At 41.4% G+C, this 7,180-nt stretch overlaps 1 protein-coding gene across 2 annotated transcripts in view; it reads left to right on the top strand.

The window, feature by feature from the left end:
* Positions 1–216: 216 nt before the first annotated feature.
* Positions 217–7,180, top strand: part of ZNF106 (zinc finger protein 106) — a 54,667-nt gene continuing 47,703 nt past the window's right edge. For both annotated transcript variants that reach the window (XM_010848021.1, XM_010848018.1), the window contains exon 1: positions 217–377. The gene's annotated coding sequence lies outside the window, so the exon portion shown is untranslated. The remainder of the gene's footprint in view (positions 378–7,180) is intronic.

The following is a 7,180-nucleotide window of genomic DNA, read 5'->3' as shown; positions in this document are numbered from 1 at the left end:
AAAGGAGGGAGGCTGGTTACAGCGTTACAGCAGAGTCCGGTGCAGCGGGATAATTCTTCTGCCGGCTGGTCTGCCTTGTGATCTTCCATTCTTTTTAAGTAAAGTCTCGTTCCTCTGTGTCCGTTGTTCACTCTCGTGTGTTCAAATAAAGCTAGGTTGTTGAGAAAGGCGGACCGCAGGGAGGCGGGGATAAAAGTGAGCGCGACGGAAGCTCTGTGCGCCTGCGCTCTGGCGGCGGCGGCGGCGGAGGTTCCCGGTGGGGAGCGGGTTCGGAGCGGGGCGCCGGACCCAAAGCTGAGGGGGGTGGCTGGGGCGTGAATGGGGTCCCTCGCCGGCGCCTCGGCGGCCTGATGGAGTAAGAGGGGTCGGCTGTGAGTGTGAGTATCAAAGGGCCGGGCGGCGCCGAGGCGTATCGGAACCCCAGGGACCTGGTGGTCTGCCACTGTAGGGAGGCTGTGGGGGTGCAGGAAGCGGCCCGTCTCTGCGCCTGAGGACTGCTGCGCGGGGTATGCGGGTCGTTCTTGAAGGGGTCGCGCGGGATTACGGGCAGGCGGTGCTTCTGGCCTCGGGATACAGTGTCTCGCGGGGGCGTTCCGGCTCTGCTCCCAGCTCCGGCGGGAAACGTGGCTCCAGAGGCTTGACCTTTCGGGGAGGTCGCTGACTTTCGCCCCCGAGGGCAACAGGGAGCCCATACATAGACGCAGGTACCCCTTAAAGGCCTACGGGCCTCACGCCGCGGACACCTTTCGACCTCTTGTGACAGACAGCTTCTGTTCTTTTTCTTCCTTGGGACTTCTGGTGGGATGCGTCTTAATAGCTACTAATTAAGAAGAGCTTACTATATGTCAATTTAACATTTAGTCCGAATCTCAGTGCATAATTATGAAGAGGAAATGCTTTGCACGCCACTCCCCCTTCAGTCTGCTCAATTTAATCATCTTTGAGAATCAGATTAAGCCGTCTTGTTGGAAGTTTATTCCCATGGCTTTTAACAATTTGGAACTCCATGGTAGTTAAGGAAAGTTCTCTTAATCTAGCAAATGTCTTTATCCACCATAATGTTTTATATCAGATTTACTCAAGGCAGAATATCTTTTGAACACTTACTAAGAGCCTAATACTATTCTAAGTCCCTTGGAAAATCTTAAAATTTGTTTTGAGCCCTGGTCTCAAGTTAGTGAAACAAAAGAAGATAATAATTAGGTTCAGTTAGGTTTTATCTAGCACCTACTACACATGTGCCAGATACACTCAGGTCTGTCACAAAAAATTAATGACATATTATAATGGAAGTTGTGTTTTTTTTGGCGCACATTTCAGATAACGTCACGGAAAGTTTGATGATAATTTGCCTAACCTAGCTGGGGAAGTGGTGAAATTCAAATAGGATGGAAAGGTAATTTTCCCCATGTTACATCAAGTTAGATATTGTTAAGCACTTTTGTTGAGAAGCAGCTATACTACAGTTACAGTTTCTAGAGTTAACTATTTAGTCTAGAAAATGATAGCCTTAATTAAAGGTACTAGATGGTTTTAAAGTGGCTTGGAAGGAGTTAGGAGGTGTAGAGTCTGATCAGGTTAGTTCAAAACCAATTGCTTTGATTAAAAGGAAGATATTTAAAAAGGGAGAACTGTGAATGGTGATTATTGTACGTATATATATGCATAGAATATCTCTGTTAGAATACATAAGAAACAGTGATAAAGTGGAGGTGGCTAGGAAAAAGGAGTGGGAGAGGAATAGTTTTCTCTGTAAGCTTTTTTTGTTTTATTTTTTTATTGTGAAAACTTTTAAGCATCCAGAAAAGTAGGGAAAATACTATTTTGAACTCCCTGTAAATTGATCACTCAGGTTTTAAAATTCCTTAATAGTTTGCTGTATTTGTTATTTTTATTCCTGATATTTCACCCTAAATACTTTAATATGTGTCTCTAATGAAAAGAAAATTTTTTCTGTGTAACCCTGTATAATAATCACACTGAACAACAGTTTATGTTATCTAATATTTGATCCTTTTTAAAAATTTCCCCAAATTATCCCGTTTTCTTGTTTTTGCAATTTTTGATCTGTCTATGCACTGAGTTTGACTGTTACATCTCTTGAAGTCTTTTTAAATCTAGAAGTTACTTTTTTTCTCTTCTTTTTTCTTCATGACTCAATGAGAGTAATACAGTTATCCAGATCTCTGATTGATCCTTCAGTTCAGTTCAGTCGCTCAGTCGTGTCCGACTCTTTGCAACCCCATGAATCACAGCACACCAGGCCGCCCTGTCCATCACCATCTCCCGGAGTTTACTCAAACTCACATCCATGGAGTTGGTGATGCCATCCAGCCATCTCATCCTCTGTCGTCCCCTTCTCCTCTTGCCCCAATCCCTCCGAGCATCAGTCTTCCAATGAGTCAACTCTTCGAGTGAGGTGGCCAAAGTACTGGAGTTTCAGCTTGAGCATCATTCCTTCCAAAGAACACCCAGGACTGATCTCCTTCAGAATGGACTGGTTGGATCTCCTTGCAGTCCAAGGGACTCTCAAGAGTCTTCTCCAACACCACAGTTCAAAAGCATCAATTTTTTGGTGCTCAGCTTTCTTCACAGTCCAACTCTCACATCCATACATGACCACTGGAAAAACCATAGCCTTGACTAGACGGACCTTTGTTGGCAAAGCAATGTCTCTGCTTTTGAATATGCTATTGAGGTTGGTCATAACTTTCCTCCCAAGAAGTAAGCGTCTTTTAATTTCATGGCTGCAGCCACCGTCTGCTGTGATTTTGGAGCCCCCAAAAATAAAGTCAGCACTGTTTGCACTGTTTCCTCATCTATTTCCCATGCAGTGATGGGACTAGATGCCATGATCTTAGTCGTCTGAATGTTGAGCTTTAAGCCTACTTTTTCACTCTCTTTAACTTTCATCAAGAGGCTTTTTAGTTCCTCTTCACTTTCTTTCACTTCTTTCTTTTTTTCTCTTCACTTCACTTTCTTTTTCCTCTTTCACCCATAAGGGTGGTGTGTCTGAGATTATTGATATTTCTCCCGGCAATCTTGATTCCAGCTTGTGCTTCTTCTAGCCCAGCGTTTCTCATGATATATTCTGCATATAAGTTAAATAAGGTGGGTGACAATATACAGCTTTGACGTACTCCTTTTCCTATTTGGAACCAGTTAGACCACTTAGGAGGATATATTATACAGGTATTCTTTTTAGGCTGATACTTTTAAGCTAAGTTTGAGCCTGGAAAATTTTTCAAGCTCTTGGAATACTGTACTTTTGAACAGCAGCTAATTTTTGTCTAAACATATTTTTTACTACATTGCTGAGATTTTGGATATGTCATTGCCTCATTCCAGAATGCATGTGAACTTTTAGTAAACTAAATTTGTAGATACCACTACTTTGTGTGTTCCTGCTAAGTCGCTCCAGTGGTATCTGACTCTGTGCAATCCTTTGGACTAGTCAGGCTTCTCTGTCCCTGGGATTCTCTGGGCAAGAATACTAGAGTGGGTAGCCATTCCCTTCTCCAGGGGATCTTCCCGACCCAGGAATCAATCCTGCACCTCTTATTATCTCCTACATTGGCAGGTGGATTCTTCACAACTAGCTCCACTTGGGGAAACCCTTTAAACCACTGCTTTGAAAGTGAAGTCACTCAGTCGTGTCTGACGACTCTTTGCGACCCCATGGACTGTAGCCCACCAGGCTCCTCTGTCCATGGGATTCTCCAGGCAAGAATACTGGAGTGGGTTGCCATTTCCTTCTCCAGGGAATCTTCCCAACCCAGGGATCGAACCCGGGTCTCCCACATTGCAGGCAGACGCTTTAACCTCTGAGCCACCAGGGAAGCCTTCTTAAAATATACTAAAATATATGGTGACCTTTTCAGAGACTTAATCATTTTTTAAAATACAAGACAAAGGCATTTAGAAAGCTATTAACATCAATTAAAACTACAAAAGTGAATGCTTTACTGTATTACACATTACACCAATATTGTCGTATGATCACCCATTAACTTAAAAGATTTTGTAAGAATTATTATGAAAACAATTGCTGTTATAATCATACTTGTATAAAGTGGATGAAAATTATTAAATGAACCATTAGCAGTAAGATGCATGGAGAACAACAAAGCTTTTTGAGAAGAATGGTAAACAATTATCAAGGCTCCCTCAGCTTGCAGTGATTATAATTCATGTTATAGAACTTTAAATTGCTATGTGGGTCTTTTGGGTTGCTTTGAGAGAGAGAGATATATATATACATATATATAATATATGTATATATATTACATTATATTATATATATATATTATATATATAATATATATTATATATGTGTGTGTATATATATATAAATGATGAATACAGGAATGCAAACTTTTTAAATGTTAGTCCCTCAGTCATGTCCAACTCTTTTCAATCCCATGGACTGTAGCCCATCAGCCTCCTGTGTCCATAGAATTTTCCAGGCAAGAATACTGGAGTGGGTTGCCATTTCCTCCTCCAGGGGATCTTCCCCCACCTAGGGGTCAAACCCACATTGCCTCTGTTGGCAGGTGGATTCTTTACCAATGTGCTGCCTGGGAAGCCCAGGTGGGCTGAAAAGAAAACTTTTAAAACTATTAAATAAATGCAACAAGCCACCCAGTTAAAACTTTTAAAACAGTGTTTGTATAAGTTATCTTATGACCTACTCTGTTACGTGATGGTAACTTTAGATAGCATTTTTATTACTTTGTTAGAGTTGACGTTTCCCCGTTTTCTTTCTCAGTTATTTTCCCCTCTAGGACATAATACTTCCAAGTTCCAGAACTGACAAGTATTGGAATCTGATCATAGTTCTGATTCTGAGATAAAGAATCAGATTGTGGTCTGTCATGTCCATTTTCTTGCCCGGTGATAGGCAATCTGAACAGCTTCATTAATAGGATGCTTGACTTTGAATCACTTTTCCTGGGTAACAGCCTTAACTTCCTGTTTTTGTTTTAACCCTGTGTTTTCTAATAAAGAGTGGTTGAGATATATATATATATATATATATATATCTCTCTCTCTCTTCCTGCTGTGTGTTGTGTTAGGGCAGATAATATAAGAATGCTAGTAAATTCTGTGTGTTGTGTTAGGGCAGATAATATAAGAATGCTAGTAAATTCTTATGAGCTTATGCTCCATCAAATATACTGGATTCAGGAAACCACTAGTCACTTAACCTTGGGAAACAAGAGCCAGCTAGAACTCAGACCTAGTAAATAGGACAGCCTTTGAAAGTTGTGGTTATAGGTTCCTGTGCCCCCAAATACTTCCTGACCTTTCTTGTCAGCTTACTAAAACCCTTCCTTAGCTAGGAGCCTTGAAACTTTCTGGGGAGTCCTACTCAACAAAGTGAGGACTTTTCGGAAGTGCCAGTCACATCTTTGATCTGTAAACTGGCCAACCTAGGGGTAATGGCAGAAACTTGTTCTGTCACAGAACACTGTCTCTCTGTTATTCTGTCTTGATCACCAGAAGTCCGTTAGTTTTCTTTTGGGGTTAATGGGGAGATGCAGAAAGTTATCTGTGGAATTCAGAAAAGGGATTCTAACTTGAGCACCAGTCCCCCTATCCCAAGAGACCAATAATTACACTTTTGATCTTCAGCATTTTACAGTGTAGTATTGTCATTTGGCTTTATATCAAAGTTGAAATATCTTAAGTACTACTGTGCTTAATTGTAACCTATATTTATAGGTATATGAAAAGACAGATTCCTTCCTCATGGTAAGGTCAGGGAGATCAGACATACCCACCATCAAACAACCTGTTATTACTTACACAGCAGGTTTTTTTAACAGTTAAATGGAATAATGTGAAAATATTTCAGATAAAGTTCTTTGATACTAAATGATGTTTTCCAGCCTTGAGTTTCATAAATATATAGAGGAATAATCTGATACTGATGTTTGAGATGGACTACAGTGTTATGAGATAGTGATTACTTAAAGGCTGACTTGCTTACCAGTTTAAGTCACTTTTGAGTGACTAGTAGAAGGATGGGGAGAGCATGGGGAAGTGCAGAATGGAATGTCTGGAGACTCTAATGCAGTAATAGTTCTGCTCTGCCTTAACAGCTGTATTTCTTTTTATTGATAAGCTATGTAGGTGATTCTAATGAACTGCTTTGATTTAAAACTTGTTCATATATTGGGAGCAGGAGTTAGGGCAGGAAATGTTAGTGAGTATAGCAGTTGGGGGAAGGGAGAAGAATAGAAATAAGTTCACACAGGTTTATCACATTGAAGAGTATATAACAAAAATTTAAAAATTGAGATCTGTCAGGATTTGTTGACTAAAGATGAGAAACTGAAAGGAAAGAATCTAATATGTTTTTGCCTATGGGAATGATAATTGTATTAGGATAGTAATCAAGATGTTGAGAAAAGGTAACATAGATCAGATCAGATCAGTCACTCAGTCCTGTCGGACTCTGCGACCCCACGAATCACAGCACGCCAGGCCTCCCTGTCCATCACCAACTCCCGGAGTTCACCCAGACTCACGTCCATCGAGTCAGTGATGCCATCTAGCCATCTCATCCTCTGTCGTCCCCTTCTCCTCCTGCCCCCAATCCCTCCCAGCATCAGAGTCTTTTCCAATGAGTCAACTCTTCACATGAGGTGGCCAAAGTGGATTTTTTTAAACTTTTAAACTTATGACTAAGAAATATTTCAGGTAATTCTCATAATTGGAGAAAATTTGAAAGATTACATAATATATTTAAGTGATATGGGGAAATATAAGGTGGTCCAAGTGAGGACAGCAGTTGTTTATTCACACTTACTTGACCTGTATAATGTAACTTCTCAAGCATTTTGAGATTGCAGAGTTGGATGGTTTCTATTTCCTTGGCTTCTAATCCTTGTTAAGCCCTTTAAAGAGAGCTGCTGCTGCTGCTAAGTCGCTTCAGTCTCGTCCGACTCTGTGAAACCCCATAGATGGCAGCCCACCAGGCTCCGCCATCCCTGGGATTCTCCAAGCAAGAACACTGGAGTGGGTTGCCATTTCCTTCTCCAATGCATGAAAGTGAAAGAGAAAGTGAAGTTGCTCAGTTGTGTCCGACTCTTAGCGACCCCATGGACTGCAGCCTACCAGGCTCCCCCGTCCCTGGGATTCTCCAGGCGAGAGTCCTGGAGTGGGGTGCCATTGC

This window comes from Bison bison, unplaced genomic scaffold (genome assembly GCF_000754665.1).
Source record: "Bison bison bison isolate TAMUID 2011002044 unplaced genomic scaffold, Bison_UMD1.0 scf7180017864259, whole genome shotgun sequence".
Taxonomy (NCBI): Eukaryota; Metazoa; Chordata; class Mammalia; order Artiodactyla; family Bovidae; genus Bison; species Bison bison.
The sequence above is the reverse complement of the archived record's forward strand: the minus strand, read 5'-3'. Positions and strand labels throughout refer to the sequence as shown.